The sequence below is a fragment of the Bos mutus genome, chromosome 7 (genome assembly GCF_027580195.1).
Source record: "Bos mutus isolate GX-2022 chromosome 7, NWIPB_WYAK_1.1, whole genome shotgun sequence".
Classification (NCBI taxonomy): Eukaryota; Metazoa; Chordata; class Mammalia; order Artiodactyla; family Bovidae; genus Bos; species Bos mutus.
Genome location: NC_091623.1, coordinates 71,768,707 through 71,796,156, shown reverse-complemented (window position 1 = coordinate 71,796,156; position 27,450 = coordinate 71,768,707). Strand labels below are relative to the sequence as shown.

The 27,450-nt window shown below is 37.7% G+C and overlaps 1 long non-coding RNA gene across 1 annotated transcript in view; it reads right to left on the bottom strand.

Annotated features, from left to right (window-relative positions):
* The window catches only part of LOC138988640 (uncharacterized), an 86,059-nt gene that overhangs the window by 26,476 nt on the left and 32,133 nt on the right, over nt 1-27,450 (bottom strand). The window contains exon 3 of the long non-coding RNA XR_011464911.1: nt 14,625-14,685. This is a non-coding gene — a long non-coding RNA (uncharacterized lncRNA). The remainder of the gene's footprint in view (nt 1-14,624; nt 14,686-27,450) is intronic.

The window sequence follows — 27,450 nt, the reverse complement described above, 5'->3', positions numbered from 1 at the left end:
CAGATTTCTAAGATTTTTAAACTAGAGAAAGTCAAAGGATCATAAGGCTAGAGTTTTGAGAAGGTCAAACAGATCAAATGACCCAAGCAAAGGCAGAGGATAGAATGAAAAGGAAAATTTTGTCTTAACTGCTAAGTTCAGTTCAGTTCAGTCGTGTCCAACTCTTTGCGACCCCATGAATCGCAGCATGCCAGGCCTCCGTGTCCATCACCAACTCCCGGAGTTCACTCAGACTCATGTCCATTGAGTCAGTGATGCCATCCAGCCATCTCATCCTCTGTCGTCCCCTTCTCCTCCTGCCCTCAATCTTAACTGCTTAAGTCCTTCCTGAATATAGAGGTGTCTCTTGAAGAGGGTGAGAAAGTTCATTTTGAAAAAGTATAAATTATATGATTAGACGACATGGACCTCAGCTCACAGAACAACCTGAAACCAAGCAGAAATTAATTTAATTTCTGTAGCTAAAATACATCTTAAGAGGTTTACTATTTAGAAATGATTCCTCAAAAATGTACCCACAGAGTTTATTTGTATTTTTATAGTGGATTAAAAATGAAAGATACATTTTTAAGCAAACAATGTCTGGAAAAAGGCATCTTCTGGACAAAATATGCAAAGTGTGAGGCTTTAAATTTATTAATAACTATATACAACTCCCCACAGTAAAAAACGATTGCTTGTAATGTTAAGATAACTAAGCATTTAGCTTCTTGACAAGATATAAAAGGTATCAATAAAAGTGATTGGTAGATTTCAAAAGAGATAAGAAAGAGAATGCCAACCCCTGCTGTCTGAGTCAAATTTTTTCTCAAGGGTCTTTTTTAACAAGAGGGTCACTGATGACACTCAGCCTTACTCCAGGCTTTGAGTGTGCCCACCCAAAGAGACAGGAATAGATTTTTATTAGGCATATATTAAATAAACTGAAAATATTCTAGATTGTATGTCAAAGAAAAGAAAGGTGTCATAAATCATTGTTACAAGAAAGAAAAATGTAACACAATGAAGTTTCCTGGAACACATGAATGGGGTGTGTTTGGGAACTTCCTCACTGTGGCCAGTAGAATGCTCTTGGGGAAGATTTCGAGACCTGCAATTGAAGCACAATGTATATACAAGATAACAGGAGGCTGTAAATGTCAAAGCAAGGGATTCATACATATTCAGCCAATGAAAAATGAACCAAATTTCCTAAAGTCAGAGCTTTTGTACAGATGTATTTATGAACACTGTCAAGTTAATTAATACATACTGTCAAAAGTTATTACATGAGACTTCTCAGACTGGTTCTATGTTAATAAAAGGTGAAAATATAAGATGAAGTTTACCCTTCCTGGCTCCTAAAATAACAGTTAATGTAATCCACAAAGCTGAGCACACAGTAAATACTCAACACATGGTTCTTAAATTTTAAATGAGTTTTAGTAATGTAATGTAAAATAATGTAAAATAAGTATGTACGCATAAAAATTTACCTTATAACCCTAAGCACTATGTTGTCCAATAGTATAACCTTTCCCTACTCTAGTAGCTTACAAGGGTGTATGATTAGAATTTATCTCCTCTCTTTTCTTCTATTAGGTACACTAATAAGCAGAGAAATAGCAAAACAAAACAAAAAGTGGGTGGGATGACGGGCCAAAGGAAAAGTCAGTAAATAACAAAGAAGCAAGTCACAAAAATGAATAATCACTCCTTTAATAAGTTGATTATTCAGTATTATGGATAATCACACTTTCAAAACCAGTTAGCAGTGAAAACCATTTGCAATCAGCTATCATTTGAATAATCCTAAAGGGCTCACATCTCAATTGCCTCTAATTGTACTTATTACAGCCAAACTGATGCATGTATTGCACAGGACTGGAGTCTTCCCTCAATGCCAAGGATAAGACAGGGGTACATGACAGTGCATCCAGTGTTAAATACTATTGGGAGGCAACAAAAAGTGGATATATGCATAGACACAGAAGCCAGACATCCTGGGTCAAAGCCTGACTCCACCACTAGCAGGCTGTCTGAACTTAGGCAAAGTTTCTTAATCACTCTTGCCTGAGGTTCTCATCTAAAAAATGTGGATTAAAAATAGTGTCTTCCCATAAAGTATGCATAAATTTATATATGTTAAACACTTACAGAGGTATTAAAAACATGATAAAAGTCAACAAAGGTTAACAATTAGAATTAGCTATGTTAACAAATGATAAAGAATTTCCAGAGCAGGAATTAATCACCTTTCTATGTAACAAGGGTGGGAGTCAGGAAAAACTTCAAAGCAGATATAATGATTATATCTGAAGTTTTGCTATTAAGTAAAATGGAGAAAAGCAATTCAGGATGGGAGAAGCAGAACAAACAAGTTTGAGTCTCTCTCAAACTTTAAAAACCTTCAAGAGCTCAAACTGTCTGAAGTTTGGTGGCATTTGAGATCCTTTCTTATCTCCATCCCAACCTCCAAGTATCTAGGTTCATTCTGCACCATAACAAGTCTTCTCCCCACTCTTGGAATACAAGTACCTTCCTGTCCCTTTGGGCTTCTGTCATAACTCAATTGGTAAAGAATCTACCTATAATGCAGGAATCTGCCTACAATGCAGGAGTCCGCCTGCAATGCAGGAGACCTGGGTTCAATTCCTGGGTTTGAAAGATCCCCTGGAGAAGGAAATGGCAACCCACTGCAGTATTCTTGCCTGGAAAAACCCACGGACATAGGAGCCTGGCAGGCTATAGTCCATGGGGTCGGAAGAGTGGGACATGACTTAGAGACTAAACCACTATATATATATATGTGTGTATATATATATATATACACACACACACCCAGGAGGAGGGCATGGCAACCCACTCCAGTATTCACTTTGGGCAGCATTATAAAGGCTACTCAAGGTGAACATGAGATAATTGTAGCAGCCAAATTCATGAAAAGATAGTGTACTTATGAGGCTATCATTGCTAGTAATTTAACATATTAGACACCAAGCTAGGAACTTTATACAAAGCAGTTCTAAATTTCCTAGCACAAGTAATAAGCTTCTGGAAGAAAGAAAGGTGTTTAATAAGAAAGATAACAGGAAAGTTAAATTCAGATGCTTTAGTAGGTTTGAAGTGCATATGAGACATCCATTTGGAAAGATCAAACTGGCATGTAGAAATAGAGCTTGAATCTTAGCAGAGTGACTAACCTGAAGTGAGATTTTCAAGATATCAAGCTTTGTGTGATAGCTGAGAATAAGGAAAGAAAGTTACACACAGGGAAAATATATAAAGGATTAACAGAAAGAGAAGGAAAATCTTCTGTTAAAGATATTGGATTAAGTCTTTCAGTTCAGTTCAGTAGCTCAGTCATGTCTGACTCTTTGCAACCCCGTGAACTGCAGCACGCCAGGCCTCCCTGTCCATCATCAACTCCCGGAGTCCACCCAAACCCATGTCCATTGATCAGTGATGCCATCCAACCATTTCATCCTCTGTCATCCCCTTCTCCTCCTGCCCTCAATCTTTCCCAGCATCAGGGTCTTTTCAAATGAGTCAGCTCTCCACATCAGGTGGCCAAAGTATTGGAGTTTCAGCTTCAACATCAGCCCTTCCAATGAACACCCAGGACTGATCTCCTTTAAGATGGACTGGTTGGATCTCCTTGCAGTCCAAGGGACTCTCAAGAGTCTTCTCCAACACCATAGTTCAAAAGCATCAATTCTTCAGCACTCAGCTGTCTTTAGAGTCCAACTCTCACATCCATACATGACCACTGGAAAAACCATAGCCTTGACTAGATGGACCTTTGTTGACAAAGTAATGTCTCTGCTTTTTAATATGTTGTCTAGGTGGGTCATAAGTTTCCTTCCAAGGAGTAAGCGTCTTTTAATTTCATGGCTGCAGTCACCATCTGCAGTGATTTTGGAGCCCAGAAAAATAAAGTCAGCCACTCTTTCCACTGTTTCCCTATCAATTTGCCATGAAGTGATGGGACTGGATGCCATGATTTTTGTTTTCTGAATGTTGAGCTTTAAGCCAACTTTTTCACTCTCCTCTTTCACTTTCATCAAGAGGCTCTTTAGTTCTTCACTTTCTGCCATAAGGGTGGTGTCATCTGCATATCTGAGGTTATTGATATTTCTCCCAGCAATCTTGATTCCAGCTTGTGCTTCCTCCAGCCCAGCGTTTCTCATGATGTACTCTGCATAGAAGTTAAATAAGCAGGGTGACAATATACAGCCTTGATGTACTCCTTTTCCTCTTTGGAACCAGTCTGCTGTTCCGTGTCCAGTTCTGACTGTTGCTTCCTGACATGCATACAGGTTTCTCAAGAGGCAGGTCAGGTGGTCTGGTATTCCCATCTTTTTCAGAATTTTCCACAGTTTGTTGTGATCCACACAGTCAAAGGTTGGCATAGTCAATAAAGCAGAAATAGATGTTTTTCTGGACCTCTCTTGCTTTTTCAATGATCCAGCGGATGTTGGCAATTTGATCTCTTGTTCCTCTGCCTTTTCTAAAACCAACTTGAACATCTGGAAGTTCACAGTTCACATATTGCTGAAGCCTGGCTTGGAGAATTTTGAGCATTACTTTACTTAAGTATTTAGTCGTTGAACAAACAACAACTTTATGTAACAGAAAGGATGGCAGAGGATAAGATGGTTAAATAGTATCACCGAGTCAATGGACATGAATCTGAGCAAACTCTGGGAGATAGTGAAGGACAGGGAATCATCACATGCTGAAGTCCGTGGGGTTGCAAAGAGTCTGACACAACTTAGAGACTAACAATAACAACAACTATATTCTCAGTAGTGAAATGCTTTGAAAACATGCAAAACATTGCTTAAATTTACCACTGTCTCAGAATTCTTTGTCCATCAAACTCTCTCTACAAGAAAAAGGCAAGAATAGCAATAATAGCCATAGATTAAAATTCTGTGATGCAAAATAGGAGCTCTGCAAAATTACTGGTAAAGCTGATGATAGATTCAGCTCTCCCTATTTTCCCTCCAGAGCATTATGTAGTGAAGTGATTGCATCTGTTGACACAATGTGCGTCTGTCCCTCCTCCGGAGTGAATAGAACCCAAATCAATTCACACTGTTGCCTTAATAGCTCTAAAATTATAATTGCTATTTAATCACTATTAAATTGGACTTGGCCTTGATTTCTTGGCAAGTTTTATTTCATTGGAAGTTAACTAAACTTCTTTCTTTTTTTATTACTTTCTATCAAAGATTTCTTTCTAAAATGACAATATGCAAAGTATCATTTTTAAAAATAAAATTATGACTACAGTGTAAGGAAAGTAGCATTATAGTTAAGCACCCTTTTTCACTCAACTGAAAGAATGTTATCATTCAGCATCATAAGCATCTAAGACAAGTGCAATAGTAATGAAAATCTTTCCCAAGTACAAATTCCCTTTTGCAAGGCAAAATCAACTTCACTAACATGTAATATGTAAATTATGAAGCTGAAATATATCTCACATTTGTGCTTAAAGTATATACAATTTCTGCTTTAAAAAACACATATGTTGCTACTAGCTTTCTTGGTACCCACCTTCTTACAGCCAGCATAGAGAAAGAATTGTACTGTGCTGTACTGCACTAAATCACTTCAGTCGTGTCCAGCTCTTTGCAACCCCATGAACTGTAGCCTGCCAGGCTCCTCTGTCCATGGGATTCCCCAGGCAAGACTACTGGAATGGATTTCCATACCCTTCTCTGGGAGTTCCCAACCCAGGGATCGAACCTATGTCTCCTATGTCTCCTGCACTGGCAGGTGGGTTCTTTACTGCTAGCGCCACCTGGGAAGCGAATAAGAAAAAAGAAAAATTGTGGTTTGATTGTGGTTTTCTGATACCTATTTAGGAGTAGTGAATCACACACATGTATTAATTTATTTTAGAATTAAGAGAGCTTTTTAATGGCATTAAACAATAAAGAATTAAACTGTAATCCTGACTGAATCTTTCTAACTTCTAGCCCTCAGTTTTCTCAACTATAAAATAATTTACTCTAAAATAATTTTGAAAACCTTTCTAGATCTAATATTTCAGTATGACACAGTAGTAACATGTCCTATTATGGGAGAAGTTTTAGACCACATTTGGAATAGGACACAAGACTACTCTCAAATGAACCAACCAACAAAGTAAAAACAGTGGCCTACTATGAGAATTCTATGGACAGAGGAGACTGGCGGGTTACAGTCCATGAGGTTGCAAAGAGATGGATACGACTGAGCCACTAAACACATACACACACACACACACACACACAAGAGCAACATGATGCCAAATCACAACCCACCCACACAGCAAGACTGCTGTCCCCAAGCTTCCCTGAGGTAGGCAGAAAAGAGCTGAACCACTCACACTCTTAATTCTTCAGTTCCAATAATTATTATATGCATTGGTTGACAAGACTTGTACCAGAACAAGTATTTGTCAAGCAAGGAATATTTTAAAGCACAGTTTCCTAATTATAAAAGGTAAAGGAGCATTTTACCTTCTTTTCTATAATCTAAGACAACTAAAAGAAATGTTATAACTTTCTTTCCACTATGAACATTTTGGATTTTTTCACACCAAAACTTTACTGACAGTTGTGGTTTAAAAGGTTTGGTATGTCACCCCTGAGGAGACTGGAGTTCTGCTAATAAAACTTTCCTTCATGTGTCACTGACACATGCAACTGAAGCACTTGGGAGATAATTCTATATTTAAGAGACAGAAGAAGTTGAACTAAAATACGCATATTGAGAAGCACTAGATGGTAAATTATTTGCCCAGATTCTGTAGCTAGAAAACTGGAATTAGCTAGTGCCCTGGGCACTGATACATTAAAGTTTTAATATAAAAATTCTGCTTATGATTTTGCCCTGATGACTTCTTGTCACTCATATGCCAAAAAAAGGCCATATGGAAAAGCACACTAGGGCACAGGTGATAAGTAATTAACTATACCTCACTTAAAATCATTTTATCATACAAGGCAGAAACTCTGACTCCCAATGACATTAACTTACTTAAAATGAATAATACATGGCAAGGAATGGATCCCTGAAGTTCAGAAAAAGGATTTGACTCTTTATCACTGCAGACAAGGTAAGAGCAGTTCTCCTTCAAGAGTTGAGTTCCTAGTCCTAGATAGATGAGGCACAGAATAATTACACATAACTCCCAAAAGATTAAGGACATTAATTATGTTGCCTCATAAAAGATCAAGACTGCAGGAAGTGATTACAGCATTTAGCAATTGTCTGTAAATGTTCCTGCAAGGGATTTGATTAAATTTTTATGATATTCTGCAAGTTTTCTTCTTATTCATGTATTTGGAAAAAAATACTGACTATATAATGGGCTAATGGGAAGATGAAAATAAAGGAGGGAATCATTTTCATTCCTTTCTATTAAATAATTCCATCAATTTCTTAAGTATGTAATATATTACTTCATCGTTAAATATCTAGTATATTCATTTAAATATCATCAAGATTATTTTTTAATGGGCAACTACTAAGCAAAATCAAACTGAATACTAATCTCAGTTATAAAGTAACATGTTATCTTTGAATCCTGCATTGGCAAGTTTAAGCATATCTTAGACAATAATTTGAAGATTTCTGGAATGAATATTTTATAATGCTCACTTTGTTGTTCTAATATATCTTAACAGTTTACAAAGTGCTACATGATATGCCAGCAAATTTGGAAAACTCAGAAGTAGCCACAGGACTGGAAAAGGTCAGTTTTCATTCCAATCCCAAAGAAAGGCAATGCCAAAGAATGCTCAAACTACTGCACAATTGTACTCATCTCACATGCTAGCAAAGTAATGCTCAAAATTCTCCAAGCCAGGCTTCAACAGTACGTGACCCATGAACTTCCAAATGTTCAAGCTAGATTTGGAAAAGGCAGAGAAACCAGAGATCAAATTGTCAACATCCGCTGGATCATCAAAAAAGCAAGAGAGTTCCAGAAAAACATCTATCTCTGCTTTATTGACTAGGCCAACCTTTGACTGGGTGGATCACAACAAACTTGAAAATTCAAGAGATGGGAATGCCAGACCACCTGACCTGCCTCTTGAGAAATTTCTATGCAGGTCAGGAAGCAACAGTTAGAACTGGACATAGAACAACAGACTGGTTACAAATTGGGAAAGGAGTACGTCAAGGCTGTATATTGTCACCCTCCTTCAGGCTTCCCTGATGGCTCAGAGGGTAAAGCGTCTGCCTGCAATGTGGGAGACCCAGGTTCGATCCCTGGGTTGGGAAGATCCCCTGGAGAAGGAAATAGCAACCCACTCCAGTATTCTTGCCTGGAGAATCCCAGGGACGGAGGAGCCTGCTAGGCTACAGTCCACGGGGTCGCAAAGAGTCGGACATGACTGAGCAACTTCACTTTCACTTCACTTATTTAACTTATATGCAAAATACTTCATGAGAAACACTGGGCTGAATGAAGCACAAGCTAGAATCAAGATTGCCGGGAGAAATATCAATAACCTCAGATATGCAAATGACACCACCCTTACGGCAGAAAGCAAAGACGAACTAAAGAGCCTCTTGATGAAAGTGAAAAAGGAGAGTGAAAAAGTTGGCTTAAAACTCAACATTCGAAAATAAGATCATGGCATCTAGTCCCATTAGTTCATGGCAAGTAGATGGGGAAACGATGAAAACAGTGAGAGACTTTTATTTTGGGGGGCTCCAAAATTACTGCAGATGGTGACTGCAGCCATGAAATTAAAAGAAGCTTGCTCCTTGGAAGAAAAGCTATGACCAACCTAGACAGCATATTAAAAAGCAAAGACATTAATTTGCCAACAAAGGTCCATCTAGTCAATGCTAGGGTTTTTCCAGTAGTCAGGTATGGATGTGAGAGTTGGACTATACAGAAAGCTGAGTGCTGAAGAATTGATGCTTTTGAACTGTGGTGTTGCAGAAGACTCTTGAGAGTCCCTTGGACTGAAAGGAGGCCCAACCAGTCCATCCTAAAGAAATCAATACTGAATATTCATATGAAGGACTGATGCTGAAGCTGAAACACCAATACTTTGGCCACCTGATGCGAATAACTAACTCTTTTGAAAAGACCCTGATGCTGGGAAAAATTAAACGTGGGAGGAGAAGGCAACAACAGAGGATGAGATGGTTGGATGGCATCACCGACTCAATGCACAGGAGTTTGAGTAAGCTCTGGGAGATAGTGATGGACAGGGAATCCTGGTGTGCTGCAGTCCATGGGATCACAAAGAGTCAGACATGACTGAGCAACTGAACTGAACTGAACCATACCTCCTAGCTATCTCCTTGTCCTCATGAATAAGCTAAACTCAATGCAGATGTTAAGACTCACTCTCTCAGCTTCATACCATCCAATGCTTCAAGACCAGTTCAACCCAGGTGGTTATGGAATATACAAGTTAACAGTATATATAAATAGGATGAATTTATTACATTGCTTTGTCTTAAAGAAAGGTATGACACATGACATAAGGCAGAATATGACATTAGGCAGTGTAGAGCAAACCCAGATATGAGGTCTACAGAGAAGCTTATTAATATCACACAACACCTAGTACCCAGGGTAATAGCCGTTAGTTCATCATCACTAGAAACTATCATCAGAAATTCTAATATTTACTTAGAAAACTTTTCTTTTTTCATTTCAAGGTAAAACAGAAAGAATGGTTGTGCTTTCCTACCATCAGGTATATTGTTTGAATGTAAAAATATTGACACAGTTGTAGTTAACTCATTAAGCACCAATAAGTAAAAAGAAAATTTATTATTAGAAAAAGATACATTTTGTGTGATCATATTCCCCCACTCTAAACTGATATTGTTTTAGTAGAGATTGAGAAGTGACAAATGATAGTTATTTATTTTTGAGCATCTAGACACATATCATATCCAGCTTTGATTCATTATGACTGAGTTTTAGTACAATTATGTAACTCATTTTCTTCTTTATCAGAAAAAAAATTATAGAATGAGGCTTTAGTCAAACAAATAAACTGTCTTGGGGTTAGGTAAACAATTTCCACTTTAAATTGGATCAACGAAATGTCTGAAAAGGTCTTCCTCTTATAGCCTCAGTTGTACAGATATCTGTACAGATATTGTATCTTCTCTCTTTAGAGATAGTTATCCTCCATCTCAGGCTTCCCTGGTGACTCGTAAAGTCAGATAGTAAAGACCTGCCTGCAATGCGGGAGACACGGGTTCGATTCCAGGCTTGTTAAGACCCCTGAAGGAGGCATAACAGCCTCAGTTGTACAGATATCTGTACAGATATTGTATCTTCTCTCTTTAGAGACAGTTATCCTCCATCTCAGGCTTCCCTGGTGACTCATAAAGTCAGATAGTAAAGATCTGCCTGCAATGTGGGAGACATGGGTTCAATTCCAGGGTTGTTAAGACCCCTGAAGGAGGCATAACAACCCACTCCGATGTTCTTGCCTGGAGAATTCCCTGGGCAGAGGAGCCTGGCAGGCTACAGTCCTTGGGTCACAAAGAGTCGGATGTGACTGAGTGACTAAGCACAGCACAGTACAACAAAGGTAAAGTCAGTCTGGTATATTACCCGCAGGGGGTTAATCTAAAGAAATTAATCGCAAAGAGATTAACCTCAAATATCAGTGGCTGAAACTCCCCTAGAGAGCTGGTTACAAGGACAGTTTCTGCAGTTTACCCCGAGAGATTCTAATTCAGTAGATGTGGGGTTGGATTCAGGAATTTGGTTTTAATCTGTCCTTCAAGTTGCTGATTATTTGGGGGGCACACTCTGAGAAATATTTTTATTAAAAGCTGGATAACACCTGGATAATTCATACATTACCTATCTTCATATTATACACATAATTGCGTAGGTTAAGACTTGTTGATATATATTAAAATTATGGAAAATTTTTGTAGAAAGCATGGTAACCTATTCAATGTTTTCAGGCTTCAGCTTTCTTGTTTCTCTCTCATCCTGTGTGTGTGTGTGTGTGTGTGTGTGTGCGTGTGTGTACACACACTAATTGTTCATTTATTTATTGTTCCATTTACACTTTTTAACTTTAATTTTAACTTTCAAAATTATTAATAAGGAGCTTTGTGCTTTAAGAGGAACATCTGGTTTTGTGAGGTATTTGGGTATAGCTGACTTCCTATTAATCCCAATTGAAGTGACCCAGAAAGTACACTATAAAATGTAAAAATATGCATTGGAATGTAGGAAAAAGCACACTTATTAAATCTGAAAACTTCAAAAAGCCACTGTTACATAGTGGGAAGATGGAAATAGGCCAAGAATTGTATGTCCAAAACATGACAATTTAAGTGAAATGAATAAATTCATGGAAACAAAATTTACAAAGATTGGCTTAAGAAAAAATAGAAATTCTGAATAGTCCTATGTTTATTAAATAATTGTATAATGAAACATTTTTAAACAAAGAAAGCTTCTGGCACAAAAGACATTACCAATCAACTAAGAAATAATTTAAGATGAGATCAAATATATTTTAGTCAATCATTTTCAGAACAGAAAATGAGACCACTTGAATTCACAATACTATCATAACTTTGGAGAAGGCAATGACAACCCATTCGAGTACTCTCGTCTGGAAAATCCCATGGACAGAGGAGCCTGGGAGGCTGCAGTCCATGGGGTCGCTAAGAGTCAGACACGACTGAACGACTTCACTTTCACTTTTCACTTTGATGCACTGGAGAAGTAAATGGCAACCCACTCCAATGTTCTTGCCTGGAGAATCCCAGGGATGGGGGAGCCTGGTGGGCTGCCGTCTATGGGGTGGCACAGAGTCGGACGCGACTGAAGCGACTTAGCAGCAGCAGCCGCATAACTTTGATAGCAATCACTGAAAGTCCCATTAACAAATGAAATTTATAGGCAAATCTCTCCCAAGAGCGTAGGTACAAACATCTTAAACAGTGCATTAGTGAACTGATAAGATACAAAATGTGGGGGAAATGACAATGCTGCATTTATTTCAGGAATGCAAGATTATTTTAACATTTGAATTTAGGTATTTCATAACATTAATATTCTAAAGGGGAAAATTACATGATCATCCTAACTACCCATTCATAATAAAAATTAGTAGAATTAAGAGGACAAAGACCATTGCTAATATAATAAGGAGAATCCTTTGTAGAAAGAAATCTACATTGTACTTAAGGGGAAAATACTGAAAGCTTTCCCTCAAGAAATTGGCAATGAGTATGATTATTGCTCTTTCTAGACTGTAATGAAGATTGCAACCAGTGCCATAAAATAAAAAAAATAAATGATTGGAGAAGGAGTAATCTGTAGTTATTCACAGATAGATCCAATAGACAATTGTACATGCAGAAAATTTAAAAGAATTTCCAGAATGACTATGAGAAGTAATATGTAAATTTATTGTGGCTAAGAATTAGAAGGTCAATATTTTAAAAATCAATTTATTTCTGAATAATGTCAACAATGAAAATTTTAAAAATTTTAAGTGTTATTTTACATACATTCAACATAACAAATATCTAAGAACAAATCTAACAAAATATACATCAGATCTTATAAAATTATAAGACATTAATGAGAGAGATTAAAGAAGACCTAAATAATTGGAACAATATATCATATTAGTGACTTCAGACTTCATATTGTAAAGATTTTGGTTTTCTTCAAAGGGAATATAGATTAATTTCTGCACTCATAAAACTCCCAATAAAATTTTTCTGGAAATATTACAGTTCAGTTCAGTTCATTCGCTCAGTCGTGTCTGGCTCTGCGACCCCAAGAATCGCAGCACGCCAGGCCTCCCTGTCCATCACCAACTCCCGGAGTTCACCCAAACTCATGTGCATCAAGTCAGTGATACCATCCAGCCATCTCATCCTCTGTGGTCCCCTTCTCCTCCTGCCCCCAATCCCTCCCAGCATCAGGGTCTTTTCCAGTGAGTCAGCTCTTCTCATGAAGTGGCCAAAGTATTGGAATAAAGCAAGGAACCATGAACAGCTCTCTCAGATATCTCAACCAGAGTTTCAAGAGAGGACTAAAGTCTAATGCCCTAAAACTTCCATTTCATGAGTTATTAATAACTTCTCTCCTGTGCATCTAGAATGGTAACATATTTGAGAGAATTGATAAAATTTTTACTCAAATTATTTTTTTTCCCTCTATTCAGATGAGGACATCAATTGAGAAAGTCTGGCAGACAGTTTTGAAGAAACAGAACAAGGAATGATATCAGCAGATAATAAGAGTAGTTCTGAAACCACAGAAATTAAATCAGGGAGGGTACTGCAGGGAGAGATAAACAGGCTAATACAATAAAACAGAATGCCCTGAAACAAGCTTGTGCATTTATTGACCATTAAGGTATGACAGAGATGCCACTGAAGAATAGTAGAAAAGAATGATCTATAAATTCTGCTGGGTTAATTGGATGTCTATATATATCTTGTCTAAGGATAATTATAGACAGATGATGATGATGATGCTAGATACATAGATAATTTTACCCCTATTTTTCTTTGTTGACCAAAATCAATTCTACATGGTGTGTACATCTAAAGGTACAAGGTCAAAACAATAATACTTGTAGTAAGTAACACTAAGAGAATACCATAATTAACTTGGGATAGTTTTTAACAGAACTCAAAATTAACATGAATGGAAATTTTAATAAATTAAGCTACATTAAAATTAGACAGTCATATTCATCAAAAAAAAAACAAACAAACACTAAAAGTGTGAAAATACAAGCCACTGACAGGATATCTGCAATAAATATATACAACTAAAAAAGGGTCTGTCACACATGAAGAGATGTGTATTCCCTTTAAGAAAGAACTCACCCATTACTAAGAGTATGGGTAGCTGTCAGCTTTCAGCTATTAATACCTTCAGAGTCTCCTTCGGCTTGTGAACTGAGATCATGCTTTTTTCAGGGTCATGCTGACCAAGAATGTAGTAGCTCAGGTCATATTCTTCTTGGTGTGTGTGTGTGTATGTGTGTGTGTGTGTCTGTGTGTGTTAGTCGTTCAGTGGTGAGGTCCCTATCTAATCACTTTACAAGGTGTTACTCTTTAATAAAATTCACATGTTTCACTCTCAGTATCTGCTTCCCCAGAACACAAACTGTGATGAATTCATGAACGAACTACACAGGGAATTTATAAAAGTCAATAAGAAAAGAACAATTACTTTTTTAAGGGGCAAACTCATTTTAAAGTGGGCAAAAATATGAATAGGCATTTCATGGAGTAGGGAAAGGGGACACATACACTGTTGGTGGGAATATAAATTGGTACACCACTGTGGGAAACAGTACCAAGGTGTCCCAAAAAACTAAAAGTAGCACTACCATATGACCCAGCAGTTCCACTCCTGGGTGTATATCTGAAAAAATGGAAAACATGAATTCAAAAAGATGCACGCACCCCTGTTCATGGCAGCATTATTTACAGTTGCTGAGATATGGAAGCAACCTAAATGCCCATCAGTTCACTAGCCTTCTAATATTTCTCATCAGCAAAAATTTAGTCTCAACTATATTTTGTTAAATGCTAATATTTCTAGGTTTTAAAACATACTTTTTTAATCATTAGTAATGATTAAAGAAATCATATCTTACCTAAAGAATCTTCTATAGTCTGTGAGAGATAATCAGCTATGAATCGCTGATAAGTGAGAAACTAGAAGAGAAAACAAATGAAATAGAAATTATCATAAAAATGATTAAGTTCTTAGCAGATTCATTTGCACCTCTCAGAAATTTAATTTTTTTCAGATTTTCTAAAGATTCTGTAAATAACTTGAAAATCCAAGCATTTATACCATTTATTGATCACAATATTTATCCTGATATAGTATCATACCTAGCAATGCTGTAGAGATTTTAACATAACTTGCAATGACAGCCCAATCTTGTTTTACACTTTTTAAACTAGAGATTTCTAGATTTTCTAGAATATAGAAATATAGGTTTCTATATTTATACTAGATAATAAATACTTTTCAGGAGAATCCAGTTTTCATTGATATTATGCTGTACATTTTAATGTTACATGAAACTAAATTAAAAGATATTGTTTTCATTTACATAGAAATAGTCTGACATTATCAACAATAAAATTTAAATAAAGGATGGACATATGCCTTTTGAAGTTGAAAGTTATATTTCGTTAGATCATTTTAAATGTTTTAGTTTCTTAAAAACAAAGGAGGAATATGTCTGTCAGATTTAAATGCAAATATAGAACATTATGTTCAAATGATCCCTGAACATTCTTCTTACAAAATACTAGAAGATATATGTATACATCTCTCTCCTATTAGCATCAATTAAATTCGTAGGCTATTTCATTGATGACTTAGAAATGTCAGACTTGTTGAAAATAGAAAACGTTTTGAAAATCAGTAAGTCTGACAATATAAACAACTGGGTATCCTGGACCAGGAGGAAGTGTTGTATAATCATGTCAATAAAGTTGTAACCAAAGATTATGTTACATACATAATTATATATTCTTAGGTTGCTGCAAAAGTGATTGCGGTTTTACATTGTTGAACTTTGTCATTTGATATTGGAATACATTTTAAACAAATGTGGCTATATTATACATCATTTCAATGCATATTTCTCACTTTATTTTTTTGCTAATGACATATTACTTGTTATTTATTTTATACTTATTTTGTGCTACATGTGCTAAGTCACTTCAGTCATGTCCAACTCTTTGCCACCTTATGGACTGCAACCTGCCAGGCTCCTCCATCCACGGGATTTTTCCAAGCAAGAATACTAGAGTGGATTGCCATGTCCTCCTCCAGGGGATCTTCCCAACCCAGGGATCAAACTCATGCCTCTTATTCTCCTGCACTGGTAGATTCTTTACCATTAACACCACTGGAGAAGCCCTTGAGCCTAGTCATATGATTTAAAATTCATCATTAGAAACCACAATTACTTTTGTACCAACCTAATATATACTACATACTGTATATAGTGATATTTAAGATACTAGGATTTTCTGAAGAGTCATGGAGAGGTTGGCATTCTAGATCAAGGAAAATTAATGTGCAAATAAATGGTATAGTCTAGAAAATCTAGGCAATTCTAGATTGCTGCATAAAGTCTGGGATGGTATTCTTTGATTTTTCTAGGAAATAATAACCACAGTGTCAGTGAAAGAGCTGTTCATGTGTTTGACTGTGAGTGCTGGACTGGCTAGGAAAACAATGGTCATCAGAAGACAGCCACTGAAGTGTGAGATAATGAACAACTTGGTACTGTGTCTGAGAGTTAACACATCAGGTTTACCCTTGGCTGAATTTGAAGACATAAATTAATACTCACTTTAAAAAAATAGAGTTATTTTTTTCTTTCATGTAAAGCAAGTCCAGAAATAGACAGCCCAGAGCTGATAAGAACAGTCTAAGAATCAGGGAACCAGTCTCCTACTCTCTTGTCCGTCAATCATCTTCAACTCATGCTTTCCTTCTGATGGTTCAAAATGGTCCAGGTATCACATTTGTTGTCAAGCCAGGAAGAAGTAGGAAACAGAGTAATCTCTTGCCCCAACTCCCTTTAAGGACAGTTTTACACAAACTTTTGCTTATCTCTTATTGATCAGAACTGTCATTTGGCTAAGAGATATGAAAATCTAGAAAAAAATATTTCTTCGGGGACTTCCTTGGTGGTGCAGTGGATGAGAATCCACCTGCCAATGCAGAAGATTGACCCCTGGTCCAGGAAGATTCCACGTCCCACAGAATAACTAAGCCCATGAGACTATGTGCCGACAGCTATTGAAGTCTGTGCACCCTGGAGCCTTTACTCTGCAACAATAGAAGCCACTGCAATGAGAAGCCTGAGCAGCTCAAAGAAGACTAACCCAACTCACCACAACTAGAGAAAGCACATGGAGCAACAAAGATCCAGTGTAGCCAAAAATCAAATTAATTAAATTAATTAAAAATATTTCTTCTAGATACTTATGTTTACCACAAGTCATGGGTTTTATGCTTAAGGTGAAGGAGAAAAGTATTGGTTGCTAGGTAACTAGCAATCTTTTCTATGTTAGTATTTAGCATTTTAGAGATAGAGCCTTTCTGGATGATGATAATGTTCAGGAGTCTGCTAGTCATCCTAGAGAGGTGGGATGAGGTGTGGGGTGGGAGGGAGGTTCAAGAGGGAGGGGACATATTTAGGCTCAAGTGGTAAAGACTCTGCCTGCAATGTGGAAGACCTGGGTTCGATCCTGGGGTAGGGAAGATTCCCTGGAGGAGGGCATGGCAACTCACTCCAGTATCCTTGCCGGGAGAACCCCATGGACAGAGGAGCTTGGCAGGCTACAATTCATGGGGTTGCATTGAGTCAGACATGACTGAGAGACTAAGCACAGCACAGCACATTGCAGAAACCAACACAAGACTACAAATAAATTATCTTCCAATTAAAAATAATTTTAAAAAAGAAATTACTCAGGATAATAGTAGGATTTGCAAAGAATAGGTACCAAATCCATTTCAATATCCCCACTGAATTTTGGGAGAAAACTGAATGTCAATTAATAACTGCATAATCATAGAGTGTGAATTTTCACTGGTAGGGTGATTGTGTAACAGGATAAGAGAATCATGATATAAAGTTAGTAGGCTTTTAACTTTATCCGTCCAAGTCAGGGATGCAGAAGGTAGGGGGAAATTAAGAGCTATGGCCAACACTTGAGTGAAAGAGTGTAGTTCTACAGCTTTGAGTTTTAATTACAACTTTGTCATTCACAAATTTTGTGATTATTGGCAAGGAACAAAACCATCTTGTTTCCTTGTTTATGAATTGGGAATAATTTCTATCTCAAAAGTGTATGGTAAATATTAAACAAAATAACATTAAAACATTGCTGGACTCATAGATTCTCAAAAACATTAACCACATGCTCTCCTAAATCCTACATTCTCCAATCTTTCTGTAACAGGAGATTATAGACTTTTCTAGAAAACTTTAGGACAGAAAAGAAGAGTACCATAGATTGAAAATACATTAAATAAACTTCAGTTATGAAAGTTTATATTAGACATAATTTATAATGAATGGGGACCCTCTGTTAGGTCATAAGTACAAAAAACAAGCCACTTGTTTTTCTTAGTACTCTGTACTAGACATTAGGGGAGAGGATGCTGTGTGTCTCAATGCCAGGCATGAAAAATAAGCAAATATCCTCCCAGGATGCCACTTTGCTAAAAGCCTACCATATGTCCACAGAGCAGTGGAGCATTAACAGCACATCTCATTTTAGATCTCCACTTGACAAGCCCAATGTAAAAGCAAGGGTGAGTTTACACTACACATGCTTATCTAATTTCCATTACCGCTAATCATGTGCACACAGCAGGAAGCCCAGAGCTCTTCAGAATGAGGCTTACTTTTTAAGAGACAGATTATGAAAGTCAGTGAATTTTCACATTTCTTACATTAATTAGCACTTTATATAACTGTGGATATATTATTTCATAACCTTAACTGTTAGTTGTGGCCACATACCCTCTACATGCTTTGAAAAAATAACATCATTTTTAATCTATTGCCTGGAAGGACCTGTAGACAGTCTGTCTTCATAAAAAACCCTCCAAGCCATTTTCTGAATTGCAGAGTAGAAACACTGTCTTAAGGCGAAGAGGCACCAGTGAAAGGAATGAAATATTTACATAAAAAGAAAAACCGTCCACTATGTTTCTATTTGAATTTTACTAAACTAGAGCATGCCCTTTTTTAAAGGAGATAAGGAAACTTTAAACAGCCTTCCAGGTGATTTTCTATTTTGATCTTTCTGATAATACAAGGAAGTATTTACGAAATTCTTCAGCCACAACAGCACAATACCTGACATTATAGGATACGCTACAAACACATTTCTCTGTGCAATTTCCCCCAGGATTTTTATAAGGCAAACAAAAGTGAAATTGAATAATTTTTTTCAGTATTTCACCCTGGATTATATCTTTTTAAAGCGTTTAAGAGTACAGAATATTGGAGAGGAAGTGTATTTTGATAAGATATGAGAACACATTGTCAAAACTGCAGAGCTTCACATCATCCCTATATTAAACCAACTAGAGTGTATTGTTTCCACCAAATCTGCCTATATTTTAAAGAAACCCATTTTCCTGTGGAATATCCCACAGTAAAATAAAATTTCTTCCACACCACTATACAGGTAGCAAAGTAAGCCAAAATCCAATACTTGGAGATATATAGAGTTTACATTTACCTCTTTATTCCTAATTGACTGAATATGCCATCTTAATGTTATCCAGGTCCCAATTCAACTGACAATCTCTGAAAATTGCTAATGTTACTCTGCTTTCTGCCAAATGATCTTTTGTTAGATTTCCAGTCTGTGGAAGTTCTTCTTGAGGTTTCATATTTTCAGCCTCTCCTTTTAAAATTGTATCATCGGGGGTGTTTGAAGCATTTTTATGCAGGGAAAACTTGGCCAAATGTTGCCTTTAAAGAAAATTTTCCTAAGAGTGTGCTCTCAATCAAGTGAAGCGTGATTACTACATTCAGTTCACAGGGAGGGTAAATAAGTGCCACAGGGGAAAGAGGATAGACACAGGTTCAAGTTCACGCACAGTAAGGCTTGAACAGCTTTTCTTCATAGCGTTGTCCTTATTCTCTTCAATTACACATGATTTCATCTCCATCATCCTCCAAATGGAAAAATACCAAAGACAAAAACAACATGCTTTGTCTTATTTAGCTGGTTAAGTCTTTCTATTACTGTCACCAAATGATTGTATGGAAATCTCAATTCAAAAGCAGGTTAATTGTGAATATAAAACTGACCCCAAAACTTCAATTAATTATAGCAGTTGAACTTTTTCTTTAAAAGATTCAGAAGATGCACTCCTAAATACTGAGAGAGCATCTCTAAAACCCTCTAATCTGCTAGGGGACAGACACATAAGTATCTTGTAAATGGTGGGGAGGGTGGGGCGGGGGGAGGTATTTCCTGGAACAGCATTAGGACTATTCCTAGAACTGTCCAGCAAAGCATTCTCCTATCACAGTCAGCAAAAACAAGTCCAGGAGCTGACTGTGGCTCAGACCATGAACTCCTTATTGCCAAATTCAGACTTAAATTGAAGAAAGTAGGGAAAACCACTAGACCATTCAGGTATGACCTAAATCAAATCCCTTATGATTATACAGTGGAAGTGAGAAATAGATTTAAGGGCCTAGATCTGATAGATAGAGTGATTGATGAACTATGGAATGAGGTTCGTGACATTGACAGGAGACAGGGATCAAGACCATTCCCATAGAAAAGAAATGCAAAAAAGCAAAATGGCTGTCTGGGGAGGCCTTACAAATAGCTATGAAAAGAAGAGAAGTGAAAAGCAAAGGAGAAAAGGAAAGATATAAACATCTGAATGCAGAGTTCCAAAGAATAGCAAGAAGAGATAAGAAAGCCTTCTTCAGCGATCAATGCAAAGAAATAGAGGAAAACAACAGAATGGGAAAGACTAGGGATCTCTTCAAGAAAATCAGAGATACCAAAGGAACATTTCATGGAAAGATGGGCTCAATAAAGGACAGAAATGGTATGGACCTAAAAAAAGCAGAAGATATTAAGAAGAGGTGGAAAGAATACACAGAAGAACTGTACAAAAAAGATCTTCATGAACCAGATAATTATGATGGTGTGATCACAGACCTAGAGCCAGACATCCTGGAATGTGAAGTCAAGTGGGCCTTAGAAAGCACCACTACGAACAAACCTAGTGGAGGTGATGGGATTCCAGTTGAGCTATTTCAAATCCTGAAAGATGATGCTGTGAAAGTGCTGCACTCAATATGCCAGCAAATTTGGAAAACTCAGCAGTGGCCACAGGACTGGAAAAGGTCAGTTTTCATTCCAATCCCAAAGAAAGGCAATGCCAAAGAATGCTCAAACTACCACACAATTGCACTCATCTCACACGCTAGTAAAGTAATGCTCAAAATTCTCCAAGCCAGGCTTCAGCAATACGTGAACCGTGAACTTCCGGATGTTCAAGCTGGTTTTAGAAAAGGCAGAAGAACCAGAGATGAAATTGCCAACATCTGCTGGATCATGGAAAAAGCAAGAGAGTTCCAGAAAAACATCTATTTCTGCTTTATTGACTATGCCAAAGCCTTTGACTGTGTGGATCACAATAAACTGTGGAAAATTCTGAAAGAGATGGGAATACCAGAACACTTGATCTGCCTCTTGAGAAATTTGTATGCAGGTCAGGAAGCAACAGTTAGAACTGGACATGGAACAACAGACTGGTTCCAAATAGGAAAAGGAGTTCGTCAAGGCTATATATTGTCACCCTGTTTATATAACTTATATGCAGAGTACATCATGAGAAATGCTGGACTGGAAGAAACACAAGCTGGAATCAAGATTGCCGGGAGAAATAGCAATAACATCAGATATGCAGATGACACCACCCTTATGGCAGAAAGTGAAGAGGAACTAAAAAGCCTCTTGATGAAAGTGAAAGTGGAGAGTGAAAAAGTTGGCTTAAAGCTCAACATTCAGAAAACGAAGATCATGGCATCCGGTCCCATCACGTCATGGGAAATAGATGGGGAAACAGTGGAAACAGTGTCAGACTTTATTTTTCTGGGCTCCAAAATCACTGCAGATGGTGACTGCAGCCATGAAATTAAAAGACGCTTACTCCTTGGAAGGAAAGTTATGACCAACCTAGACAGCATATTCAAAAGCAGAGACATTACTTTGCCAACAAAGGTTTGTCTAATCAAGGCTATGGTTTTTCCTGTGGTCGTGTATGGATGTGAGAGTTGGACTGTGAAGAAGGCTGAGCGCCGAAGAATTGATGCTTTTGAACAGTGGTGTTGGAGAAGATTCTTGAGAGTCCCTTGGACTGCAAGGAGATCCAACCAGTCCATTCTGAAGGAGATCAGCCCAAGGATTTCTTTGGAAGGAATGATGCTAAAGCTGAAACTCCAGTACTTTGGCCACCTCATGCGAAGAGTTGACTCATTGGAAAAGACTCTGATGCTGGGAGGGATTGGGGGCAGGAGGAGAAGGGGACGACAGAGGATGAGATGGCTGGATGGCATCACTGACTCGATGGACGTGAGTCTGAGTGAACTCCGGGAGTCGGTGAGGGACAGGGAGGCCTGGATTGCTGCGATTCTTGGGGTCGAAAAGAGTCCGACAAGACTGAGAGACTGATCTGATCTGATCCAATAACTGACAGTCAATTCACTGAACTTCCACAGTTGACAAAATGTGAATGCAGGTTGAATGAACATGTTAACTCTATCATATTACAGGGTGAGTGGAATAAGACTTTCCACTCTTTTTATGAATGAATAAAACACAATTGTGGACTAGCAAGACATTCTTCTTAAATTGTATAAGTGCAAAATAAAAAAATTTTAAGAGGCCTTGAATTGGTTCAACTGGCTGGTTATTATAGACAGAGTGGGATTAGCTGTTGCTTCTTTTTAAATGAATTAAGTAAACACTCCTTAATTGTTCGGGGTCACAAATTAAGCTTCTGGAAGAAGAGTAAACAAGCCACTATATATCGTGTAAAGATGCTTCATTAAAGGGACAGCCAAGCTACCTGGTTTTACCCTACCCTTTGACTCATATTACTGAACCAGAGAGCTGCCAGCCTCTCCCTTGGGGGATAGCCATTAAACTGCTGGCTAAGTGGCAGGAAGTACACTATAAATAATCTTTCCTACATACTTCTTCCCTGCCTCTTTAACAACCCTAGAGTGTTAATAATTTTGGGAAACAAGAAAAAAGGGAAAAAAAGTTTAAAAATTAATGTGATACCTAAAAATATAATTTATATTTCATTCATATAAGCAGATTTGCAGAAAAAAAACTACAGTTTTTTTTCCTCTACTTTTGTACTAAATGAAATCTGTCACATGAATTTATTCATCCTGTCTACCTATTAGATATTACTGCTTCTTTAAAAAAAAAAAAAAAGCATTTACTTAGCTGAAGTTCACAAATCCCATTCACGTTTCAGCAAAAGCTTAAAAGTTTATCCTTTTGTGTGAGTCTTGTAATTCTTTTTTTTTTTTTTGGCCATCCCCTTGTGGATTGAGGGATCTCAGTTTCCTCATCAGGAGTCAAATCCATGCTCTCTACAGTGGAAGCACAGAGTCCTTACTACTGGACAGTCAGCAAATCCCCTGTGTCCAGAAATTCTGACACTGGCATCAAACAACCAAAGCCTGGAAGTCACTTTTGCCACTTCACTTACCCTTACATCTAACTCCAACCTTCCTTCCATTTCCACTGAGGTTACTCTCATTCAGACTTCTCGAAGTTTCAGTAACACCTCCACTGCAACTTCTCTGACTGATTCCTCACAAACGCATTGTGTACATTCATAGGACAGTAGCTTTTTCTTGTCCTGCTTCCAGTACACCCCCGGCTCAAATGACTTCAACAATTACTGAACATCAAAATGAAGTCCAAGTACTTTGGTAAGTATTCATTAAAGGCATTCAAATCCACACTCTGTTCTGACCCCAACTTCTCCCATACTTTTTCCCACTGATTCCCCTCAAATCATGCCATGATTCTGACAATTAGATGGCTGTCTTGGATCTTCCCTGGAAACTCTCCTTCTTTTGCTGAGTCCACTGTATTCACTGCCAAGATTTTTACCTGAGGTCAACATCCCCAATAATGCCGTAAACTAATCCCTTGCCAATTCAACCTAGTAACCTAGCTCCTTTAGATCTCTGCTCAGATTCCATCTTCTCAGGGAACACTTTGTTAAAAATTCAGAGTAGATTAGGTCTTCTACTTCATATTCTCCTGACATTGTGCTTCTCCTTTGTGGTGTTCATAAGCATGTATGATTAAATACTTGCATAATTACTGGTCTACTTCTGTTTCTGCTACAAGACAGAAAGCTCCATGAAGGTAAAGACTGGTATCTATTTTTTCTCTATATTAATAGCACCTGGGTATGCAATCATTCCCCCTTCTTACTTCCTATGTGCAAAGTTTCTATTCCTATACTAATGCACAACTGTGCTAAGTCACTTCAGTTGTGTCCAGTTCTTTGCAACCCAATGGACTGTAACTCACCAGGCTCCTCTGTCCATGGGATTCTCCAGGCAAGAATACTGGAGTGGGTTTCCATGCCCTCCTCCAGGGGATATTCCCGACCCAGGGATCAAACCCACTTCTCTTAAAGTCTCCTGCATTGTCAGGTGGGTTCTGTACTACTAGAGCTACCGCCTCACTTCTCTTGTCACTGCAGTAATATGCCATGATAATGTGTATATGTATCTTATCTGCAGTTTTCTTGCTCCGTTTATCTTTGTCTCATTGCAGCACCTTGCACAAATCTGTGCAGCTAGCATTCAATCTTTGTTCAATCTACCAGAGTGGAAAAATCATAAAATGAGTGTTTTTACACACTGTAAAACCCACATGTAAGAGCTGACCTTTGACAGATTGGGATTATTAGCTCTGACTTCAGATAATCAGTATAAATTCTTATCTAAGTGAGAATAAATGAAGTCTACATTTTTTGCCATTTCATTAAAGGGAAGGTCTTAAACCCTAAACTAACCATTTCTAAGTAAATTCATTTTTATTTTTATTGTGTTTACCCTCCAAATAGAGTTTATTTCACATTTGTGTAGTTCAAATTCTTTTCATTCAAAGTCAATTAAACTCTTTTTGGCATGTAAATGTACTAGGCTTCTTCACAGAGAAATATGTCAGTTTGCTAAAAGGCCAAATTTTTTTCAGCAACATGTGGGTCTTCTCATGTCAAATCACCCCAGCCAGCTTTTCTTAAGGCTTGGCAATGTGCCAGCAGCTCTAGAATTTCCACAGAAACTCACCAATTTCTACTGGAAATACAGCATCATGATTCAGTGTACCTATGGGACTAGTCTTAAATGTATAGTTTCATAATAAGCGTACTATTTTATTTAAAGCCTATGTCCATTTGGATTGGCTTGAATGGAAGCTAATGTAGACTGCATGGAACATATTCTTGTACCACCAACTGATGGTACTGCCAGATGGGTCAAGAAAGACCTCATATTACTATACTTAGAGACAAATTTTCATATCGCTTTAGAAACAAAAATTAGACAACCATTTTTCCTTAACTTCAGGAATAATTCACAGATATAATTGTACATATTTAAAGTGGACAGCACAGTTATTTGATGTACACTGTGGAATGACTACCAATATTGAGATAATTAACACATCTGTCTTCACATAGTTAACGTGTGTGTGTGTGTGTGTGCGTGCGTGTTTGGTGAGAATGCTTAAGATCTACTATCAAGTATACAATGCCATATTATTAACTACCATTATCATGGTAGTTCCTCATTAGATCCTCATAACTTCTTCTTATAACTGGAAGTTTGTGTTGTTGTTGTTCAGTTGCTAAGTCATATCTGCCTCTTCTCGACCCCATGGACTGCAGTATGCAAGTCTTCCCTGTCCTTCACCGTCTCCCGGAGTTTGCCCAAGTTCATGTCCACTAAATCAGTGATGCCATCCAACTGTCTCATTCTCTGTAGCCCTCTTCTCCTTCTGCCTTCAATTTTTCCAAGCACCAGGTCTTTTCCAATGAATCAGCTGTTCGCATCAGGTGGCCAAAGTATTGGAGCTTCAGCATCAGTCCTTCCAAAGAACATTCAGTGTTGATTTCCTTTAGGATTGACTGGTTTGATCTCCTTGCTGTCCAAGGTACTTCCCAGCACCACAATTTGAAAGCATCAATACTTCAGTGCTCTTCCTTCTTTATTGTCCTGTTCTCACATTTGGACATGACTACTAGAAAAACCATAGCTTTGATTATACATACCTTTGTCAGCAAAGTGATGTCTTTGCCTTTTAACACACTGTCTGGGTTTGATGACAAAGAAGCTTTCCTGCCAAGAAGCAATTGTCTTCTAACTTCATGGCTGCAGTCACCATCCATAGTGATTTTAGAGCCCAAGAATAGGAAATCTATCACTGCTTCCACCTTTTCCCCTTCTATTCGCCATGAAGTGATGGGACCATATACCATGATCTTAGTTTTTTTAATAGTGAGTTTTAAGCTGGTTTTTTCACTCTCCTCCTTCACCCTCATCAAGAGGCTCTTTAGTTCCTCTTTGCTTTCTACCATTAGAGTGGTATCATCTGCATATCTGGAAGTTTTTAACCCTTTGACTACATCTCCCATTTCACCCTCTTCCCAGCTCCTGGCAGCTCTCTCTGTTTCTATGAAGGTAGCTTTTTAAAAAAGATTACACATATACATGATACCATATGATCCTGTCTGTCTCTGTCTGGCTTATTTCACTTAGCATAATGTCCTCCAAGTTTATCCATGTTATCACAGATAAGGGCAGAATTTTCTTCCTTATAATGGCTTATTAATATTCTATTATATATATATATATATATATATACACACACACACACACATCACATTTTTTTTAATCTATTCATCTGTCAAAGGACATTTAGGTTGTATCCGTATATTGACTATTGTGAATAATGCTGCAATGTGTGCAACACATAATGCAACATGTGTGTTGATATTTCTTCAAAATACTGATTTAATTTCCTTCAAAGGCAGTCATTCTTCATTCTTCTCCAACCAACAACCTTGTAAAGAGGGTTGTATGTTTACTAATAAAGAATTGGCTTTCTATTACACCTTGAAACAAACTGCTTATACAAAGTTCAAATTTCAAATAATTTGTTAACAACAATTGTTTCAGAACCATCCAAGGGGCTTCTCTGGTGGCTCAGATGGTAACGAATCTGCCTGCAAAGCAGGAGAACCATCCGAGTGTGAACCAGGATCTATCACATGTATAATTTCATGACAAGTGTCTCCTTTTATAAATAAATGAAAGTCTACTATTTCTTGAGAAGGAGTTTTCCTGATTTGCGTCAACAAATAACATATAGTAAATCATCTTATAAAATGTGTAGTTTCTCTCATTCTTTTCTACCTAATAAAATTTTTTGTAAAAGAAAAAGAAAACTTGATCAGTGCTGTGTGCATTCACTAAAGACTACTGCTGCTGCTGCTGCTGCTGAGTCGCTTCAGTCGTGCCCGACTCTGCCTGACCCCACCCACCAGACTCCCCCATCCCTGGGATTCTCCAGGCAAGAACACTGGAGTGGGTTGCCATTTCCTTCTCCAATGCATGAAAGTGAAAAGTGAAAGTGAAGTTGCTCAGTCGTGCCTGACTCAGCGACCCCATGGACTGCAGCCTACCAGGCTCCTCCATCCATGGGATTTTCCAGGCAACCAAGTTCAAATAAGAAAGAAAGGAGAGCTATGCAGAGATGTAGGCAGTGTCCTGCCCATAGTGATTATCTTTCCTATCCTTCTATCCTTCACCTGCCTCTTCAATCAGACTGCCCAAAGCAGTGCCCAAT